The 23,467-nt window shown below is 42.8% G+C and overlaps 1 protein-coding gene across 1 annotated transcript in view; it reads left to right on the top strand.

Moving 5' to 3' along the window:
* Positions 1 to 2,284: 2,284 nt before the first annotated feature.
* The window catches only part of MID1 (midline 1), a 270,609-nt gene continuing 249,426 nt past the window's right edge, over positions 2,285 to 23,467 (top strand). Inside the window, exon 1 of the mRNA XM_084841761.1 lies at positions 2,285 to 2,464. The gene's annotated coding sequence lies outside the window, so the exon portion shown is untranslated. The remainder of the gene's footprint in view (positions 2,465 to 23,467) is intronic.

Consider the following 23,467-nt stretch of genomic DNA (forward strand, 5'->3'; position numbering starts at 1 on the left):
ATAATACATTCCCTGGTCAAGCATCAACTTCCGTTTCTATTGTTTCCTTGGTTCAGTATTTTTGCTGGCCAAAAAATTGATTTTTGTATTTTTTTTCCAGAAGCTCAACCTTGGCTCCTTCTGCACCATTAAAGCCAAATATTAATATCTCCAAGGGGAAGAGGAAGTTATAACTAACTATAGCATCCATGAAAATGTACTAAAGATAATGTTTCTGTGCAGTATGTAATAATGTGGTAATCTCAAGATTTGATGTCTTGCTGCCTACTTGGGAGAGGAACAAATGCCATAAGAGAGAAATCTTGGATTCATACGCATCTCTATGCATACGCATCTTTTAGGTCACTGCATGTCAGAATATATCTCTGTCACTGGTTCAGAATTGAATTTTGCAACTCCTGACTCAAGGGCTAATGCTGCAGTAAAATGAAAGGTTGACCTCTGGGCCCCCTCAACACCCTCCCCCCAAAGTTCCCTTCATCATACCACTTCCATCTGTTCTTTCCCATTGCCTAGGTTTCGACCACTATTTTGTTTCTTTGACCAAGGACCACTGTTGTTCTCTCATACAGAAGAGAGGAATAACTGAAGCCCAGGGATGACAACTTACCTAAGGCCTCAGAATAGTAAGGGTAGGATTTGAACCAATCTCTCTCAAATCCTAGCCAGCAATATATCCGCCCCAACTCATACTACTTCCTTCAGAAAAATGAATAAGGGCACAATTCTATGTATGTTTAGACAGGAAAAAGTCCTATAACTCCCAGCATTCCCGAGCCAGCCATGCTGGCTCAGGAATGCTGGGAGTTGTAGAACTTTTTCTGTTTAAACATGTATAGGATTGTACCCTAAATAAAGTAGATGGAAGAAAATTCTAGGAGTGGTACACATACTACAGACATCACATGGAAGACACTTTACATTGTTTCATGTTTCAACGGTCACCATGTGGTGAGATATTTAGGTGCAGCAACTATATGGACTGGACAATTTTCTATGCACCATGGTAGACACCAATTTTACATTTGTTGGCCATTTGCAGACATCCATCCAATCTTTGCAGTGGCATGCTGCACACTAACAGCTAACAGTGTACTGCAGTTATAGAGACCTGCACATGATAGCTTGTACTCCTGGCCTCTGGCCTTTAGTTTAAAAATTACAAGGTGGTAGGGAAGGAAACAAAATAGAGGGTGAAATGTTGGAGTGGGGCACAAGGATGTTAAATTCCACAAAGCCCAGTGAAGAGTGTTTATGGGGTTGGAATGAAGGCACGAATTTCCTAGCTCCTGCTTTGCCTTAGTGATGCTGCCAGATTTCATAATTGGTTGTCTTGCTTCTCAAACCTCACCTGTTCGTAATTCTCCCCTTTTTAATGAGCCTGGACTGGCAGTTTATGAATTTGATAGTAACTTTGGAATTGATTGCACAGTCTGTATCTAAACAATGCCATTTCTGGGCATGCACTGTGCTGGTTGGATTAACCTTTCCTTTCCTAATCCTTGCCGCCGCTGCCACTTCAGCTCCACGAGAAGGAGGTGGACTCAGCAGCCCCCCCCCCCCATTAGTCATCCTACAGTCTCCTTAGGAATTTCCCTCATGGTTGCCACCACCACTACAGCTCTGGCTCTGAGGAGGCACTACATGATTCCAAACTACAGCTCCTAAGATGCATTTTGATATCACACATGTGCAAAAGTTCATTTAGACAGAACAAGAGTTCGCTTTGAAGGACAACTCTTGTCTGAGCCTACATGGGCAAATTCCTTATTTTCTGAGTAAACAAACTCGCTTGGGGTGAGTTCACCCATCACTACTTATAATATCTTCCCTCCCAATCAAATTGATTCTTGATAGAGGACAATCATTACATGGTGATTATCCCAACCAGCTGATAAACTGGTTGAATCATGAGACATATTGCTTTAGTATCTGCATGTTTAACATCATGCAGTAATATGTATGTTAAACTTTACCCCTCCCCCTCAAAAAAGCATCATCTAAAAGAACAAATTCAAAATACTACTCATTTCACACTGCCTTCCCAGCAAACGGCATTACATTAAATCATTTGGCATTTCTTGAGTTAACTAAAAATAGTTTTAAGTTACTTATTCTCTCTCTCTCTCTCTCTCTTTCCCCTTCCCTTTCATGAATGCAATTTACAGTTATGTATATAAGGAAACCTGTTTGGCTTAAATCAGCTTGGCTGGTGTTTAAGCTGCCTAGAGAGACAAGTAAGCAGCCCACACCCTACAGAGTGGGAGTGATTGGTAGGCTGGACAGAGCAGAGCTTCCTGAATCAAACTGACTACAAACCGTTCAGCTGGTCCTCAGAGAAGCCCCACCAACCAGGCACGCACCAAAAGCCCCTTCTCAACTGGGAGGAGGTATCAACTTTGTTTTTACCCCAAAACTTCAGGAAAAGAGAATCAACTTGCAGAAACAAATAATGGAGGAGGAGGTAAGCAATTCAGATTCTAGAGCTTAGTGTGGTGTCTTTGTTTTGAGAGTGGACAAGGAAAATATCAGACTGCCTTTTTCTTACAACTGTTAGTCTTCATTCCTAAAACAGCTTGTGCGTGTTATAAATAACTCCTTACAATTTATGATGGGTTGTGCTTCGCACCAGCTGTGTGGGCAGTCAGTCATTCAAACTTATCTGACGCTCCATGGGCATCTAATTGCATTGCACTTTTCTTTTTCGAAAGAGGCAACAAACTTTCTCATCTCAGAGATGCAGTCTGAAAGCAGGGAGAGAAGGAGAATAAGATGTTCTTGTTTTCTTGAACTTTCACAGTACTCTTCACAGTTCCTGCATCTTTTGGTTTTGAATTCTGAGGGAGATTTCCTTAAACCTGAAGGGGGGGGGGGATACCAGTCTTGGAGAACAAATCTTGCTATCCCAACATGCAGAAAAAGCAAGTTACAATTATTCACTTTTTAAAAAAGAAATGCATGGACTGCTTTGTTGAGACCTGTGACTGAAAGGATATTTAAACTGCTTTTTCCAGTGTTCCAAAACACAAGTAGTTGTAGTTCAATGAGGTTTTTCTCTCCCTATGTTTTAGGTGTATATCTGAAAGAAACACGTTTTCACAGAGTGGGCTTTGCTTCCTTGAAACTGGCAGAAAAGGACAATACAGTGCACAGTCCATTAATATTCCTGAAAAAGAAATATTTGTTAAGATATCTGTTACATAACAGGCAGGGTGGGTGGGTTTAAAAATAATAATTTTGAATAATGAACTAGTATCAATAAAACATATTTTATAATTACCATTCATGTATAAACTTTCACAACTCAGAATGAATGAATGCTGTATCTGGAGGAGATTGTGCAAAGTAGCTGCAATCCTTTGTACACTTACCTGGGAGTAAGCTTCATTGGATTCAGTGGACTTACTTTTGAGTAGACATACATAGGATTACACTGTTGATTGTCTTGGAAAATTAAATGAAAAAATGACTCGCTGCCATTTATGTTAATCCCCCCCTGAACGTTCATTCATGCAGTAGGCATTTATATAAATAAAATAAATGAAACTTATTTCCAGTGTAAATATGAAAGTAATATTGGAACTACTGGCTAAGCAGATGGATTGGTAACATAGAATATAATGTGATATTCAGCAATGTATTTTCCAGTTCTAACAACTTTATGATTGTAAAATGCTGTTTAGTACATTGAAATTTGTCTGCAAGAAAGAATCTGGAACCTGAGAACAAGATATCTTCTAAATGCAGCTTGTGTTGTGTCTTCTCTTGGTTGGTTTTCAACTTAATTTTCATTATGCTCCAAGATGGCTAAGTAAAATGTTGAGAAATCATAAACTGGTTTAAAACCAGCATGCACATATCCATTTTGGACCACTCCATGTCTAAAAGTTCCAGAGTGATTTAAGGCTCTTCAAGATCTTGAAAATGTCAGCTTCACAGGAAACAAAAATTTTCAAGTAGGGGAGAAAAAGTTGAAAATTTGATTGAGTAGGGAAAGATACCTTTGAGAACATGACTTTGCACCATGCCTGGGGCACTTTGTCACAATATAGCCACTGTGGCTGCATATGACCATCGGGGGGGAAACAGCACTGTGGCTGCATGTGACCATTCAGGGAAACAGCACTGAGGAAGTTGCCTCTTATGACGCTGACTGATAAACTGTGAGATTACACCTAACCTGTCATGGAACAGGGCTAAAAGAAAGTGGATTTCTCTTGCTGCCAGAAAGCAGGAGACAGGCCTGTGGAACAAGAAAGAGAGTTAAAGTCACTGGTAGGCAAGACATGGTACAGAAGAGGAATGCTGGGCGTGTAAGATCAGACTCTGGGGTACACATAGGGCATGTGTTTTAATATTTTAAAAGACGTAATTAAAATAGTTTGGTTCTGTTTAATTGCGACCGTCGGGTCCTTTAGGCTGGGAATAATGGTGATGGCATCTGGCAGAAATTTTAGATCGGATGACAGTGAACAAGCTGAAACAGATAAGGCTGGAGGCCTATTGCTTAGTGGTTGTAGTGACCCTGAATTAGGTATTCTGCCTTTACTGGGTGGTGTTGCACTCCCAGAAACAGGGTTGCAGCGTGCGAGTTCCTTTGTATTCAGACCTGCACCTGGACGTTCATATAATGGCAGTGGCTATGTGTACTTCTTATCAATCTTGTACTCCCAACTGTGCTATTTCCTGGAAAAATCAGGCACAGCTTGAGTAATTCATGTATTTTGGCACTTCCAGTTTAGATTACTGTAATGCGCTTGTGTGGGGTTGCCCTCGAAGATTGTCTGGAAGCGTCAACCATGTGGATGCAATGATTCTGATGGGAGCTGCCCCTTTAGGCTGTGTAACACTGATTCTCTATCAGCTTTATGGTTTCCATTTTTCTTCTAGACTCACTTCAAGGTGTGCACTTGCACCCTCAAAATCCTACACAGTTTGGGACCAGAATATCTCAGGAAACTCATTTCTCTCTCCGACCTGCACACACACCACCACGTGAACCTGTCCTGGCAACTTTTTCAGGTTCCACCACCAGAACATAGGGCACATAGGTAACCAGGGCGAGCCTTTTTGGTTGCGGTATCCAGGAGGTGGAATAGCCAGGATTTGGAACAGAAACATTTTCCTGACCCTCTGACTATTTTATTTAGGCAGACTTTTTCAGGATCTTGATTTGTTATATATCTGCTACTGTTCGTTTAAACTGATTTTGTTAAAATTGGTTATTCTAATGGTAGCTGGTTTTGTTGTAAAGTGTGTGTGTGTGGGTTAGGCTGTGTTTTGTTGTATTTTGTATTATTTTGATTTTATGCAAACTGCCTTGTGTATATTTGCTATAAAGTATGGGATATCAAATAATAATAACAATTCTGTGGCATTTATGTGGAGAGCCACACTGAGGTGCACTTTTGGAGCAGAGATTGTTCTGATACAATGCTTGACAGTTTTTCAGCCACTAGGTGTCTTAAGTGGGCTAGATATTAAGATTGAAAAACAGTAATTGTTTCAGTGGCTTCTTCACTGGAGTATTGGATGTATTATTGTTCCGTTTTCTTTCACAACCAATTAGGCTAGAAACTTTGGGCTCATTTGAGAGTTATTGGAAGTGTCAAAATCTGATATCCTTGTCATTTTTACTATAGCATGCAAAGAGTGACATTTTTCAACCTCTGAAGCATGTGTGTGTCTTCCTGCAGAAAACATTTGACTTCATCTTTTGCATGTTATATCGCAATGGGAAATATGAGTTACTCATTGCTTCCTCTTTTCCAGGTATGCAAATGAGCCCTTTCATCATTGGCCAAAATCCTTGGGATTTAAGGCTGTAGAGTTATAAGAAAACACACATACCTGATAAGACAAGTGATAATTTATTACTTGGCAATCCTGTGATATTGGCCCTCTGTGAACAAATTAAGGTTTTTTGTGTGAAAATAAGATGTGCATCCTTCTCACCACATTGATAGGTAAAGATGATGGGCAGTATCCTACATGTCATTGCACTAATGCCAATCACAGCAATAGCTTTAGCTTGCATCATGGGATTGATTCCCTGAACACCCATTGTGCAAAGTAACAGCAGTGGCATTGCGCTAGAAGTCCCTTACTGCAATGTAATTTCCGTTAGCACAATGACATGGTCGGATACTGCCTGATATTGTTATTTTAGTGTGAAATATGTAGAATGTTAAAGCTGGTCATCTTTTATGTAGTGCTTTAAGGAAGAATTAATACTGTCATGAAACTTAATTGTTCCTGGCCCGTTTGCCTAAAGCAATCATTTTGGAAAAATAATATCACAGCTTGCTCCATCTTAGAAAGAATTAAGGTCATGGGATTTTTTTATTCTTCATTTTGAGGAAAGCAACTAGCACAGCCTAATGAGAGTATTATGGGAATCACTTTCTTTAACCATGTAAACCATACAGACATCTTCCATAAGACTTGGAAACACCTGTTTGAATTGAGGTTTACCTAAGCACTAAAACATTAAAATTATTTTGCCTTTCTATCAGTGCTATTCAAAAGTATTAATATTCTACTCCTAATATAATCTGTGGAGGAAAGTTATGATTTAGCTTTGGAAATCGGTTTCCAAACACAGGGCATTCACTTTCCTGTTTCCAGTCTTTATCTAAAGAAACAAAATACCAGTGATATTGTTGAAAGTTATCTCTACCTAGCAAAAGAATATGAAGGTTTTGGTGCCATGTGCCAACAAACCTCCTGTGCTTATATATGCACTCATGGCACCATCTTTATAGTTGTCTAAACATGAGGCGGGGTGGAAGGGAAAGAAAATATCTTTGATTTGACAGACTAGTTTTAACATATGATTAACTTGAATTTTTGTTAATGTACCTGCCTGTGAAACTTCTATATCAGCCTTCCTCAACCTTCTTCAACCAATGGCCATGCTGGCTAGGAATGAAGGGACTTGCAGTCCAACACATCTGGAGAACACTCGGCTGGGGAAGGCTACTCTACATTATGTGTAGCTATTGCTGTCAATGGGAGGCTTGATCTGAACCAGATCCTCACCAGTGTTGAATTTGTTAGATCTTTTATTCACTTGTCAATTGGCTACAATTAATAGGGACAATACATCTGAATTAACTGTTCGCATTTGTATCCCACTCTTCTTCTATTGAGCATAGGGTGTGGTGAGAATAATGTTGTCGTTCTGTAATGTTTACTTTGTGTGGCCTCTGAGAAGCTATAATGTATCTGAGTAGGCCCGAGGTCTTGCTTTGTTACTGTCAAAGACCTGTGTAGTAGTTGCTTAGTGACACTCTGAAGGGGGTGAAGAGAGAGAGAGAGAGACAATCACTTTGAATATTTATAGATGGGGCCTGGATCAGGTAAATTCAATTCTGATTGGCTGGAGATTCTAGAGAGGTGGAAAAGAACGATTGGGAAATGACAGTTGACATTTAGGGATTGAAGGGGAGTCTGTCGGTAGTCAGAGGGGAAGAAGGTCTGCTGGTTGGTTGGTAGTGCTATAGAAGGACTAGGAGAAAGCTGGGGAGAAAGTGAATAGCTAAGCCCAAACATTAAACTATTCCTTCTTGGTGAGATAATCATACATGGGTGGTGAAAATCAGGAATAGGGAGCAAGTGGCCTTGCCGGATGGAGGTTACACAAGTAGGCAGTACAAACCCAGTTATACTTTCCAAGCAGCCAAAAATACAACAGGAGGAGTTTTGGGAGTCACAGGAAGACTGGAGCCAAGAGCTGGACCTGGTTGTGTGTGTATTTGGCTGGGGAGGAGGTTTAGGGAATTTGGCCTGAGATAAAAAAGAAGTCATTAAGAGGCTTGGAGTAGCAACAGTGCTTCTTAAATCCTTAAGAATTGCCAGCAAACATTCTTTTGAAAACCCCTAAATATTAGCAATACCTTATGTACTAAATATCCCGTTAATTAACGATTTGTTTAATATTTCATCTTCTCTAGTGTTGGTGTCCCTCTCATGCCTAAGCCTCTTATACCAGCTTAAGAGGTTTTAAAGTATTCTAAGAGAATCGGTGGCAGTGGAAAAGGGTCAGCTTGGGGAACTCTGACTTATAGTAGCACAGACTTCCTTAGACCCAGAAATACAAGCATTTGCTATAAATAAGAAATCCCATAGGTGGGATTGCCCAGTGAAGGAGTTTTCCCCAGAGGTGGTGGCAGTGTTGGATAGAAAATCCCCCATAAAGACTGAATATTGTTGTCTTATTTAGAAGCACTGTGGCTTGGTTTACAAGGTGGTTGCAAAGTAGTTAGCGATCAGTACTGATACCTTTCCTTCCTTTCATTTCATGCTTTCTTCTTCTTTTTTGGAAAAAGGCCCACTGCAGCCCTAAAATTACCTCCTTGTTATGTAATGTCATGGTTTGATTTTCTGAATCTTTAACTTCCTAACCTGACTTAGCAGGATATCATTTACGTATCAGTAGCTGATTATAAATTCTTAACTTGATATTGAAGAATGCCACAAAGCAGTTTGAAACATTCTGTTGGTTGCAGAGTTATGCAGTTCCACTTAAAACTCTGCTAGCCAATACAGCATATGATGTGTTTTGCTTTTGAAATGCTGCCATACTACCTCCATTAGCACAGTGGTTGGATTGCAAACATCTGTTTGCTCTTACTTTGCCTGTGCTTCTTCAGATCTGTTTCTACATGACGTAAATCAGTGGCATTTGACTGGCATGTGTGAGTTGTTTATTAAATAAAAATGTTAAGAAATCAAGTGAAATAGCTACCCCACGGCAATGACATGAATAGACACATCCAAGGGAAAGAAGCTGATTGTGTGTGACGTCTTTTTATAAGCTAAGATAGTCATGTGAGTATCCATTTAGAAATAATTGTTGGCCTCAGAAAAACCTATACCTAAGCAGAGAAGGATAAACAAAAGCCAGGAAATTGAGCAGTGCGTTTTTGTTTTGTTTTTAAATTGATGCAAAACATTTTTTCATGATATATTTTCTCACTGTTGGAGCTGCATGCCTCACTCTCATTGCCAGCCAAATTTATTTAATAACAAACAAATAAACATGTGGGTTGTAAATAACATGGGATTCCCAGTGCTAACACACTGGCTCCTGGCACATTCCTCCTCAACTATGTAGTGGGCAGAGGTAGCACTGGAAAGGTGTGGAGGGCTAGCTGGCTGCTAATGTGGGCCTGGAAACAGAAGAAACTTCCACTGCATGAATGCACGGCTGCTTTGGAAGCGCACCATATAGAGCGTATGGAATTCTGTGGTGGGACTTGGTTGCTAGTCCCACATCTCTGTAATGAGCAGTGTAATAAGATTTGGGATGTGTGATGGATTCCAGGGGTATTGCCAAACCAGGGGTGTTCCCCCCGAGGCGCACTGCACATGGCCCCAACTGAGTTTATTCCTTCCCTCACTTTAATTAAGCTCAGCAACTGTTTAAAATTGAATTTTTAGGCTGCATTCCTATGCTCACTTACCTGGGAGTAAGCGCTACAGAATACAGTGGGACTTGATTCTAAGTAGACATTCTTAGGATTGCTCCTGGTCATCTTCTCAACAACCCATGGTTTGTTAACCGTGAGTTGTTCCAATGTGTGAACTGGGTCATAGGCTTGGATCTTAACTAAGTTAACTTAAGGTTTGTGGGACAAAAGCTTCCCACCCCCTCCACCCTCCTGCAACCAACTGCACTCCCAAAAGGCCTCTTGGAGGATTGAGGGACCTCCCTGAACACCATCGAAGGGTCAGGGGGAGCTGCAGTAGGAGTGTGAAGCATCTCCCCAAACGTTATTCATCCAGTTTTGGATGATTCTCCCTTTGCCTGCCAGTCCCCACACCCCATCAGGAGTCCAATGTCCCAGAAATACTTTTCAGGAGGTGCAGGGGGCTGTAGGCGGGAGAAGGAGATGGGAAACTTTCCTTCTGTGAACCTCCACAAGTTAGGGTGCAATCCTATGCATGTTTAGACAGAAAAACGTTCTACAACTCCCAGCATGGGAATTATAGGACATTTTTCTGTCTAAACATGCATAGGATTGTGCCCTAAACCTATCTTGAGATCCAAGCTCTGTGATCTTGTTTGCAGATATTCAAACCAAAGTAGAATTTGGTTGTGTGTATTTCATGTGCATGTGTATTTCTCCAAAACTCAGACAATCATACTCTAATGCAGCCTTTCCCAACTTTGCATTTCCAGATGTTGTTGGACTACAAGTCCTATCATCCCTGACCATTGGAATGATGGGAATGTAGTCCAACAACATCTGGAGACCCCAGGTTGAGAAAGGATGTTCTAGTGTAATGTCTATATATTGATTTGTTTTTTATTGTAATTTAAGATCTCCCAGTTTCCCCTGAGGGCTGATATCATTATCATATATTAATGTTATTAAAAAGGATTTGGGGAAACTAATCCTTTTTTTCATAATTACCCCCATCTTTAAAAGATGTTTTGACATGTTTTATTGTTGTTGTAAAATATTACTGTAAAACAGTTCTTTTACGTTTGAGTAATAGCATGTTTATCTAGTCTGAATTCTCAAATTCAAAGCTCCTTTCCATCAACCACTGTTTTCATGATAGAATAACTGGGTATTCAAAAGCTCTAGTTCTCACCTCGCATTACTATCCCCTTTACCATAAATTTATTTTTAACCCAAAACTTAAAATCAGGCATTGCCACAAATTAATTGAGCTTTGTATTATCTTATAAATCTCAATCAATTACATAACTAAAAATAAATAGATTATTCTGTTTAAAGATCTATCATTTGCATACATCTAGATTAATAAGGCACCTTAAACAGACAGTAGGGGTCCACTGTGGTGACGAAAAGGGGTATTTTGGCCAGGAGGACATTGAAAATCTTGTACCTCCCTTCCCAGAAAATGGTTTTGCATAATAAACAAGGGGAGTGGTGAAGACCAAAAGATCAATGAGACTTTTGCCTCTTGATGAGACTCTGACTTGAGATCAAAGAAGTTCAGCTCACAATATGTGAACATCCACTCTTATTATATTGTGAAAGAGGCAAGAATCTCTTCTTTTAATACTTCAGATCACAGGCTTAGCTGTCTTGTTTCACCACTATTTTCTAGACAGCTTCTCCTTAAGCTACTCAGAGCCCAAAGAACAAAAGAGCAAATATATCGTTGAGGTACATATAGCATGACTAGTATGGCTGTGCAGATGCTTCAGTTGAGGAACAACTCAAGGTGAATATCCTCAGTTTGAAGATATCTCAGCTACCTCCAAGCCCCAGGCGACTTGGGTCTGAAGCAAAGTTGGCTGATTCCAAGGGGCTGTCTTCACGAGCAATTTAGTATGAAGTTAGAGCAATCTGAGTTCCTTTGCAACAGATGACGTCATCAAAAATCCGCTGCCAACCAGCTGCTTCACTCTTGAAAAGCCGCATTTTCTGAAACTCCTTCTACTCTGATTGAAAGTGGCTCCCTGGAGGTTTTATCACAATGTTCCATGTCCCTCCCCTCCGACACACACATTAAATCCTGAGCATGCCTCTGTGACCTGGCAGTCAAGGAGGTGGGATGCCCCATTCCCTCTTGTTTCCCCTGTGGAAACAGTTTTTCCCACTGAGAACATCCCAGGAGTGCAGCAATGACCCCTCACATTACTGCAATAGTGGGGACACTCATTCACCATAAGTAGCCTGCTTTTAATCTTTAACATATCCCCCCTTCTGTGCATGTTTACTCAGAAGTAAGAAATAAATCTTGCACCCCTGCAGTAAAAACGTTAAAGGCTAACTTTAGTAACTTGCCCTAAAGTGCTCTTTCGCTTCTCCGATGTGCTTTTAAATCCCTATTGGGATGTTGTGCTTCTTTGATGTTCTGTAGTTTCTCTGATGTAAAGTCATTTCTAATTGTTATGTAAAGTCCCTTCTCTGCTTTGTCACAGTAATGATCTTTTGGGTTTATGGGAGCTTCTCATCGCGAGCAGGGAGAAGGAGAAAGGGAGCAGGGTTTGAAGCAATAACTCCTGGGCAGAGTGCTGGAATGAGGCACAATTTAGGGGCTGAGCTGCTCTGGGGTGTGTGTGTGCGTTTCAGATGCTGCACTTGAGAACTGGGGATTTTGGCTTCTTCAGGGAAATCTGCACAGATGGGGGAAATTAGTTGCTCTCCACTCATAATAATGTAGTAGCAGGAGAGAGCCTGGATAGAGGCAGGAAACAACCCTCTCTCAGTGGTTTAGCAGCCCCTGCCAGTTTGATGATGTTCAGTTCTACTCCCCACACCCAATTCAGAAGTATGTTCCTTTCAAGTGCTGTGTGACCCCTGAAAACCATATTTTAAAGATATGGTTTGTTGTTTATTTGGTCAGTCGCTTCCGACTCTTCGTGACTTCATGGACCAGCCCACGCCAGGCCAGAGCTTCCTGTCGGCCGTCGCCACCCCCAGCTCCCCCAAGGTCGAGCCCATCACCTCCAGGATATCATCCATCCACCTTGCCCTTGGACGGCCCCTCTTCCTTTGGCCTTCCACTTTCCCTAGCATCAGCATCTTTTCCAGGGTATCCTGTCTTCTCATGATGTGGCCAAAGTACTTCAGTTTTGCTTTTAATATCATTCCCTCAACTGAGCAGTCTGGCTTTATTTCCTGGAGTATGGACTGGTTTGATCTTCTTGCAGTCCAAGGCACTCTCAGAATTTTCCTCCAGCAGCACAGTTCAAAAGCATCTATCTTCCTTCACTCAGCCTTCCTTATGGTCCAGCTCTCGCAGCCATAGGTTACTACAGGGAATACCATTGCTTTAACTGTGTGGACCTTTGTTGTCAGTGTGATGTCTCTGCTCTTCACTATTTTATCAAGATTTGTCATTGCTGTCTCGCAAGAAGTAAACATCTTCTGATTTCCTGGCTGCAGTCAGCATCTGCAGTAATCTTTGCACCTAGAAAGACAAAGTCTGTCACTGCCTACACGTTTTCTCCCTCTATTTGCCAGTTACCAATCAAGCTGGTTGCCATAATCTTGGTTTTTTGAGGTTTAACTGCAACCCAGCTTTTGCACTTTCTTCTTTCACCTTCATCATGAGGTTCCTCAGCTCCTCCTCGCTTTCAGCCATCAAAGTGGTATCATCTGCATATCGGAGATTGTTAATGTTTCTTCTAGCGATTTGAACTCCAGCCTTGGCTTCATCAAGCCCAGCACGTAGCATGTTGTGTTCTGCGTGCAGGTTGAATAGGTAGGGTGAGAGTATACTACCCTGCAGTACTCCTTTCCCAATCTTAAACCAGTCCGTTGTTCCGTGGTCTGTTCTTACCGTTGCTACTTGGTCATTATACAGATTCCTCAGGAGGCAGACAAGATGACTTGGTATCCCCATACCACCAAGAACTTGCCACAATTTGTGATGATCCGCACAGTCAAAGGCTTTAGAATAGTCAATAAAACAGAAATAGATGTTTTTTCTGAAACTCCCTGGCTTTCTCCATTATCCAGCGGATATTGGCAATTTGGTCTCTATTTCCTCTGCCTTTTCTAAACCCAGCTTATACATCTGACAATTCTCGTTCCATGAATTGCTGGAGTCTACCTTGCAAGATCTTGAGCATTACCTTACTGGCATGTGAAGTAAGTGCCACTGTTCGATAGTTTGAACATTCTTTGGTGCTTCCCTTTTTTTGGTATGGGGATATAGGTTGATTTTTTCCAATCTGTTGGCCATTCTTGTGTTTTCCAAATTTGCTGGCATATGGCATGCATCACCTTGACAGCACCATCTTGCAAGATTTTAAACAGTTCAGCTGGGATACCATCATCTCCTGCTGCCTTGTTATTAGCAATGCTTCTTAAGGCCCATTCAACCTCACTCTTCAGGATGTCTGGCTCTAGCTCGCTGACCACACCATCAAATCTATCCCTGATATTATTATCCTTCCTATACAGATCTTCCGTATATTCTTGCCACCTTTTCTTTCTGCTTCTGTTAGGTCCTTGCCATCTTTGTTTTTGATCATACCCATATCTTGCTTCATGTGTCCCTTACGGACCAAAGTCGATTCCATGAAAATCCAGGCAATACTCTAACGTGCTTCTCCTTCCATTGTCATGAAGATCCCCCCACCACTGAGGACTTTGGACCAGCCTGAGAGGATGTTTCTTACTTTTTAAAATCTAGTTTCTTCAAGTAATTTTGAAAGCTTAGTTGAGGTACATTGTTCCCTCTTGCTGCTGGGGAATATTACCAGAAGGAGGATGCCCTGGAGGGATGCAGGAAGCAGCAGCAAGAAGGAATGAAAAAGGTAGTGGGACAAACCTGAAGCCAGGTGAGAGGTTGAAGGAGCCGGAAGAAGAGAGATGGTGGGGGTGGGGGGAGATTAAGGCCAAAGGGGGAGAGCAGGTGGGTGAAGGGTATATAGGAAGAAAAAGGGTAGTAGTTTTGCCCTCTCTGTTGCTAACCCACTGTAAAAAAAAAATGTTTTTGACAGACTCCCACTTGTAAGACATAATATTGATAGAACATTTGGGGATGGTAATCAAGAAGCAGACAACATTGACCAGACAGATTTCAAAGTGATACAGACCGGACTTAAAACGTGTAGTCTCCTTCTTAACAGGAGAATGGTAGCTAGATCTGTTTCAGTTACTCTGGGGACTAAAAATTCATAGGAAGTATATCATTCCATGAATTCAGAACAAGAGCTTTAAATGTCCAATATTTCAGCCCAGGAACGATGACATTATGAATATAATAGTAAGTCTAGTATGATGACTACATAATCTGTTTTGGAATAATACAGGGACCCAATCTAGTTATTTTTACTTCTAGCTTTAAACTATAAAAGGATGAAGTATTAATGCAGATTTATGGATGACTTGCTTCTTGCAACAAGAACATTCCAATCAAATATGCCATAGCTGTGTTCAATGAAAATGCTGTGCACTAGCGATGATTTCAAATCTATTAAGACAGCAACAACCTTATTTCACATTCACCAACCTCAGTCATGAGTCATAGGCAGCAAGTACTGTGGCTAACAGAGGAGTCAAAACAGAATATAGGAAAAATGTTGCATAGGTAGTAGGAATGACTGCAAGGTTCAGCAGGCTTCAAACACAACTGTTCTTTATTCAGCACACACAGGAGTGAGAACTTAGCAGAAGCTCCAACCACTGTTCCCAGCTCTACAGTAGGGATGGAGGAGAAATCCTCCACGGACCCCAGTGAGGCCAGATTCAAAATAATCCCCCCCCCCCGAGTCCATGGAGGATCGGAAGACTTATCTCCGCCTTCTGGAGAAATCCTCGCCGGCCGGCTCCTCCCTGCCAGCAGGCTCCGGAGTGCCAGCGATACGGCCGCCATTGCCGTATCGCTGGCTAGGCGGATTGACTGCAGCCACAAATGGCATCCGTAAATGGCTGCATTTGCCTTAAACCAAGGCCTTTATGGCCGCAAATGGTGTCCTGGATGCCATTTGCGGCCGCAGTCAATCCGTCGAGCCAGCGATATGGCAATGGCGGCCGTATCGCTGGCACTTCGGAGCCAGCTGGCGGCTCCGTGGACTTGCTGCAGAGTGGAGCTGGCCTGCAAGGATTCTGAGGGGGGGGGGAGAGATGGATCACCTCTCCCCCCGCCCGCGGATGCCAGGTAAGGGGGCTTCGCACATCCCTACTCTACAGGAGCTGCCAAGGTTCAAAAATGATAACTAAGCCACAGTACCTCCCCCTCCCCGAAACATAACATTTCTCCTTCCTTAGCTATCGTAGTCTTCCAACCCATGAGGAGGTACTCTTTCATGGCACGGTCTCTGCACTCAGTTAGTAGGTATAGATTGCTGAGATGACTTTCTTTCAGTAACTGCCATAAGTAAGGAAGGAGTATTGCTCTCCTCACTTAGTTGTTCTGGCACCTCAACCAGGGGTGAGAGAAACACACCAGTTCCTGATAGATCTTCAGCATAGGGATGTCAGAGAATTCCACCATGGATCTCGGTGAGGCCGAATGCCAGTGCATTCGGCCCCCCGAACTCCGTGGCGGAATGGCCTGCCACCCCCCCACAGATCCCCCCGAGGGACGAGACTTACCTGGGGCAGATCTTCTGGGCAGCAGCGGTGGTGGCGGCTGGTCTTCCGACTGGCCGCCGCCGCCGCCATTTGCAGTCTTGTGTAAAAAAAAGAAAGAAAAAAAAGTGATAGGCTACGTAAAGATTTACGTAGCCTGTCATGGCTGGGTTTAAAAAAAAACCCAAAAATGACGTGATAGGCTACGTAAAGATTTACGTAGCCTATCATGGCTGGGTTTAAAAAACAAACCCATGTACGCAAATGGCGGTGGCTACGCCCGCCGCCATTTGCGCTCCTTATTTTTAGCTGTCTTAGTCTACGTAAATATTTACGTAGACTATGACGGCGAAAATAAAGGGGAACGCAAATAGTGTAGCGGGCACTATTTGCGTCCCCTTTTGATTCACCATTTTAGCCTACGTAAATATTTACGTAGCCTCCATACCCAGTTAAAAACACGAGCCAGTACAGGCTCTCGAAAGGTCAGCCTAGTAATTTGATCAGCCTGAAGAGGTGGGTCAGGAAGGGCTTCTAGCACCAAGACTTCCAGTGGAGGAGGTACAACAAAATCTGAAATCTGAAGTGGTACCTGAGTCAATCCATCAGCATTAGCTATTGCCTTTCCTGGTTTGTAGACAAGTGTATAATCATAAACATTGAGTAGAATGCTCCAGCGCTGTGTGCAAGGTGATAATATGCAGGGAATAGGCTTACCAGGAGAGAAGATTCTGATCCCTGTGTATTTCAAAAGCATGGCCGTAGAGATAGTTGTGGAACATTTTGACTCCCGCAATAACAGCCAGGACGTCTCTATCAATTTGTGCAAAGTTTCTTTCAGTGGACATCTACTGTAGCATCATCAACAATCAACTGTTGATATACTTTGGCCAGATCAAGTTTAGCAAAGACCTTCCCTCCACCAAGTTCAGCAAGGAGTTGATTAACAGCAGGCACTGGATATGGATGCTGCTTAAGAACATAAGAACAGCCAAGCTGGATCGGACCAAGGGTCCATCTAGTCCAGCATTTTGTTCACACAGTGGCCAACTAGCTGTTGACCAGGAAGGAACCCACAAGCAGGGCATGAGCACAACAGCACCCTCCCACCCATGTTCCCCAGCAACTGGTGTACATAGGCTCACTACCTCTGGTTCATAGCCATCAAGACTAGTAGCCATTGAAGGCCTTTTCCTCCAGGAATTTGTCTAACCCTCTTTTAAAGCCATCCAAATTGGTGGCTATCACTACATCCTGTGATAGAATATTCCACAGTTAACTATGTGCTGTGTGAAGAAGTACTTCCTTTTATCTGTCCTGAATCTCCCACCAATCAGCTTCATGGGATGACCCCGGGTTCTAGTATTTTTAAAGAGGGAGAAAAATGTCTCCCTATCCACATTCTCCACACCATGCATAATTTTGTACACCTCTATCATGTCTACCATTACCCTCCTTTTTTCCAAGCTAAGCAATCCCAGCTGTTGTAACCTTCTCTGAGAGGGGAGATGCTCCAGCCCCTTGATCATTTTATTTGCTCTTTTCTGCACTTTTTCCAGTGTAGAAGTGAGCCACTTCCTTAAGTGTCTTCTTCACAGTGCACTTGTAATCCTCACACAGTCTCACCTTTCCATTAGGTTTTAACACTGGCACAATGGGCATATCGCACAGGGTCTGTGTAACTGGTTCTAGCACACCTTGTTTGATGAGATGCTCAAGCTCTTCGTCAATTTTTTCCCCACAATGCAAAAGGCATGTTCCTGGCTTTCATGCAGATTGGTACAATGGATGTATCCAGATGGAATGACACTGGCTTCCCCTTGTATTCTCCCAGTTCTTCAGAAAATACCCCTGGAAATTTATTAACGATTGCTGCAAGCCAACCTGTAGTAAGGGCGCAAATTCCTTGAATGCTAATTCCCATTTATGAGAACCGGTTTCTCCCCAAGAGGTTTTTCCTCTGCCCCGCCACAATTATAAGTGGAAACTTCCCTTGGAAGAAGTCATACTATACATCTACAGTGCAGCATCTAATGATATTGACCTTCTTTGCATTGTAATCACACAGAAGTCACGATGGACTTGACAACCTTGGAGCAAAGGTCCCAGAAAATATGCACTTAAAAGGTGTCCCTGTTAATTATGGGTACCCCCTGACCCTGAATCCACTTCCATTTTGCACTTCCAGCCATTGATTAACACTGTTGCATACAGCACAAAATCATGAGGTTCCTTGCCACAGACCTTCTGAATGTGATATAGCTGTTGAGTTTCATCACCCTGTGGACAATCAACCTCATGGGATGCTAGATGGACTGACTCTTTGTTATAGTTCTTTGGCCTTGTGCTGACAGATCTTGAATGGCAGACTCGCTCAAGGTGAGCCTTCTCCTTGCAAAATCTGCACTCAGCATCCTTGAATCTGCACAGAGAGTGCTGATGTGGCCCTCCACAGCCTGAGCAGGAATAGGTAAGCCAGGGCCTATCTGCAGATTTTATGTGGGGTGCATTTCCTGTGTTCTGTTGACCTTGCTGCCCAGAATTCTCAGCCTGCTTGCTTCAGATTGCATTTACATCCTCTGCATCTCTCATGAGTTCTGTGACATATAGTGATGAAGTCTCACTGGCTAATGTCTTTTCTTGAGCCATTGCAAATGTCAAGTTTGGCTCGGACAGGAGGCATCGTTGTAGTGCTTCATCATAAACCTCACGGACAAGGCGATCCCTCAACATATCCTCTAGAAAATCCCCGAAGTTGCAGTTTTGAGAAAGATGATGCAGTTCTGCAATATAAGCAGCAATGCCCTCTCCAGGTTGCTGCATTCATTTGTGAAATTTAAATCTCTGCATAATAATTGAAGGATTTGATGAGAAATGTATCTTCAGTAATCCTAAAAATTCATCAAATGTCTTAGTTTTGGGTGAGGCAGGAGCAGTGAGGGATCTTATTATGGCAAATGTCTGTGGCCCACAAACATTTAAGAGCACAGCTTGCTTTTTTGTTCAGGATTAGCTATCTTCAAGATAAAATGAAAGCCGTTCTGCATAAGAAACCCAGGAAGCAGGTTCACTCACATCAAACTCTTCAATATGTCCAAGAACAGCCATTTTAATTTTGATGTATTTATTTTTTGTTGCACAGGAGTTGCTCAAGTTCTTAAGTGGGCCTAGGTGACTGTTTACCAGTTAGCGGCATAATTGGATTCACAGTCCTTGCTGCCTATATAGCTCTCAGTCAGATCCCATCTTCATCACCAAAAAATGTTGTATAGGTAGTAGGAATGACTGCAAGAATCAGCAAGCCTCAAACACAACTGTTCTTTATTCAGCACACACAGAAGAAAGGATGTTAGAGAATTCCGCCACGGATCCAGGGGGGGGCGAATTCCAGTGAATTCGGCCCCCTGGAATCCGTGGCGGAACGGAGCCCCCCGCCCCTCCACCCCAAGAAAGCCCCGCAAAACGGAGCCTACCTGGCTGCAGCTCCGGTTGCGGCTGCAGCTTTGGCTCCGGCGGTGGCGGCAGCTCTGGCTGCTGCTGGGCTGGTGCGGATGCAAATGGTGTCCTGAGTAGGGGATGCCATTTGCGTCCCTATGGTAGCCCGTGATAGGCTACATAAATATTTACATAGCCTATCACACCTAAAGCAGGCCCTACGCCATTTGTGTTCCCGTTTTATCTGTGATAGGCTACGTATGGAGCAGAGCCGGCTGGGCAGGATTCCAGGAGGGAGGAACGGATTGCCTCCCCCCCCGTCGAGGATTCCGGGGGAAGGAATGGATCGCCTCCCCCCACCTGCGGAACCCAGCGGAGCCAGGCAGGTGGGGTTTCATACACCCCTACACAGAAGAAGAACTTTGGAGAAGCTCCACCTACTGTTGCTACTGCTAACTCTACAGGAGCTGCCAAGGTTCAAAAACAATAACTAGGCCACAGTAACACCCCCCCCCCCTGAACGCATAACAAAATTCTTTTTTAAGAATTAAAAGAAAATACTTTTAGGTCGCTTCCAAGTCTGGAAGACTGTTTCACAAGGCCAGTGTGGAGGCAGAGTCTGTCATGGCCAAGGTCCAAGCTGAGGAGTCTATCTGAAGGATGCTGGAGAAGGAGGGGAAGGAGCAGACAGATAAAGCTGCAAGACTGGGAAGGAAGCAGGTAGGCAAGGAGACCAGATGGGTGGGCAGGCTGACAAGAAGCGGCTTCTCAAGATCCAGCTATGGGAGGCAAGCCCCCAAACTGGCTTTGTCCAGGCAAAGATCCAGCATGGCCTGGAAGCACTTAAAGGCATAGCCAGACTAGTCATTAAGAACCAATGGCTGGTTGGAGGGGTGGGGTGAAGAGCCTGGAAAAACAACATTGCCCATTCTCTCCTGACTTACTGTCACAAGGGGTACCCACAATGAGACCAGGAAGTTCCTGTTTCATGTTCTCGGTGATGCCAACAATAAAATAAATCAGTCAGATATAATTTGGTTCAATGTAACGAGAATACATCCATGAAGAGTCTGCACAGTGCAAGACACACTTATGCAAAATGCATACTCAGCCTAAATTATGACTTCTTTTTAAGGAGAAGCCTATTCTGCTGGCTATGTCTGCAATGTGTAAGATGATGATTGTGTGACTATAGAATAATGAAATACATTTGTTTTGGGGCCTAGGATATAGCATTGATTTGATATTATTGACAAATCCATACTCTGCATTTCCCCTGTGGTCATACCGCAGCACTGAGTCATTAATTACTGTGGTTTGTGTGGATCAATGCCTACTCTTCGCAATGTATCCCTTGGATGTACTTGCTTTAGGGACCAATGTTGTGGTTCTGGATAATTCAGGATAAAAATTAGTCAGTGAACCAAGATGGTGAGGAGAGGGGGGAGCAAAAAAAGATTTTAAAAGCTAGCAGCACAGAACTATGAAAAAGAGAAATGGGATTGATTTGATTTTCTAGACTTTCCATTACCTCACATTTGTGAGTCAGCTTTTCTGAGGTCAGTAACTTTAGAAGTAGAGTTGCTGTGAACTTTCTGAATAAGTCATGGACTTTCTTTGTTTGACAAAATATAGAAAGACAAGTCTGAAGTTATATTGTACATGCACATTTTCATTTGTAAAAAATAAACCCATAGAAGGTCAAACTTCAGAAGCTGTTTTATTAGGTCAGCAGCTTTCCAACTTTCTATCTTGATGGACCTTATTCCACATTGACTTGTCCTCCAACAAACTCCTGTCAATTCATGTGGAAAACTGGCCAGGTCTATTAGACTGCATTACACTTCTGAGAACTGCACTCTGGAATACACTCAACACTTCTGCGCAGATGCAGGAGAAGTTTAGTGGTGCAGTGCAAGCAAGGAAGCCTGTCTGCCATCCTAACTGAGGTGCTCTTGACAAGATTCTAAAGTTATCTGTCATGGACCAGCCCTTGTCCTCAGATAGTCCTGACCTCTCATTCTCTGAAGAAGAGGTTCCTGAGTTAACTGTTCAGGGAGAGGACTCAGTTACAGAAAGGCATCATGAGGCTTCCACCTCTTCAGGACCCAGTTCTCCAGGAAGACCACAGGAACCTGTCCCCTTCATCCAGAGGATGTCACATTGCCATCCTAGGACTTTGAGGACTCCAGCCATAAAGACACTAGCATGCTACAGCTGCCCCCGCATTGTTGCAGCCTGAGGCTGCTAAAACAGACTAGGCTCCTTTAAGAAAAAGGCCTTAGTCAGTGTGGAGGTGGGACTAACCAGAGCAAAGGAAGCCAAACCACTGCTAAAGGCTCAGTTTTGATCTGCTGCTTGTTGGAGCAACATACAGACAAATTTGTCTGACTTCCAGTTCCAGCACCACTTGGTTGGGGAGGCTTACAGCAGTACCTATGGCTTGGATATGAGAAGTTAACTTAAGGAAGTCTGTGTAAGGAATGTTTCCTGTCCCCTCTTCCCCCAGCAGCCTTCTGTGCCCCATCCAACATTGTTCAGTAGGCTCCCTGACCTTCCAAGTTGTTTTTTCAGGTTGCTGCAGGGGAGAAGAAGAAATAGGGAACTTTACTTCCATGAACTTCCTCAACTTATCTTGGGATCCAAGCAGGGTCGGTGCAAGACCTCCTATCATGGGCAGCAAGAGGACACACTGTTGACATAGTGGGGGGTGGCACCTTTAGAGTCCTGGCATTCCTAGGAACATGCATGCCTCCCCTCTGGTGTACAACATCTGTTGTAGATGGTGCAAGAGGAACCCTTTAGTTGAGCCCCAGCAGCTCCCTGAGAGAGCTGCTTTTCTATGAGCAGATTCCATGCAGCTTGGGGCTGGGTTGGAATGAATTGTTACTCTTACCTCCTGGGATGAGAGAAGAAAAAAGGTTTGGGATATGTGAGATAGATGTTAATGTTCCTTTAAAGCAGGGGTGGGCAACTTGTGGCCCTCCAGATGTTTTGGCCTACAACTCCCATTATTCATGCCAGCCATATCTGTAGATCTCTGTCGACCTGGTTAATGTAGGTTAGTTCATGACTTTCTACCATATCAAGCTCCCTTTCCTTCTTTTAGTTTTACCAAAGCTCTGCATCTAAAACTATTTTGTAAAAATTAAATCAAATCATGTTACTTAAATTTCAGCAATTACAGGCAACTGTAGTTCCATATGTCTGTTCAAAACAATCTTTTAACATTTTGCCTAGAAACAAATTATTTTTAGTTCTTGGGCAAGCTAAGTCCAAATAAAGTTTGTTTGGCAGATGACATCTTACTAAGTATAGTTTAGTAATATCCCTAGATCAGAACTGTATCTGTAGTTCAAGGCATGTTTATATTGGTAACAGATATAAAATAAATTAATCAAAAACACACCACAATAAAACTGCTGTTTAGGAATCTGCAATGCAACCTGTATGTGTCAGCTGGTGTATTTGTATGCCATATTTCTTCTCTTTGAAATCAGCAGTCATAGAGACCAACTGTATGGTATGTCACATAGCATCAGCCATTCCATCAGGCTGCAGAGCAGAGGGAGAGAAGAGGAACAGGGCTATTCCATTGGCTCTGCTGAGAAACCAGCTGCCATCAGCTCTCACTCAACTGTCACCTAGTGGCCGTGATTACATCAGGTTACCTGAACTGTTTCCATCCCAGCTGGTCATTATAAGAATTATAACTTTAAGAACTGGTGCCTGAGCTTTCTTTTTCCCTCCACCCTCCCAACACCTTTTTCCTTTTGTGTCATGTCTTTTAGATGTTAAGCCTAAGTGTGGGGATTGTCTTGCTACTGAGATATGTGAACTGCTCTGAGAGCCTTTTTAGCTAAACAGGTTCATGAACTGCACTTGCTTCATGATCTGCACTTGCTTCTCGTTAAAAAAAAGAAAAAGTTCCAGTATCAGTTTACTTCATGGACCAAATAGCAGCTTTAGAGAAGGAGATTTTCACAGGATCACAGTGCAAGGAGAAAGACTAAACCTTT

This window comes from Heloderma suspectum, chromosome 3 (genome assembly GCF_057233095.1).
Source record: "Heloderma suspectum isolate Gila_16-S chromosome 3, 16-S_ref, whole genome shotgun sequence".
NCBI lineage: Eukaryota > Metazoa > Chordata > Lepidosauria > Squamata > Helodermatidae > Heloderma > Heloderma suspectum.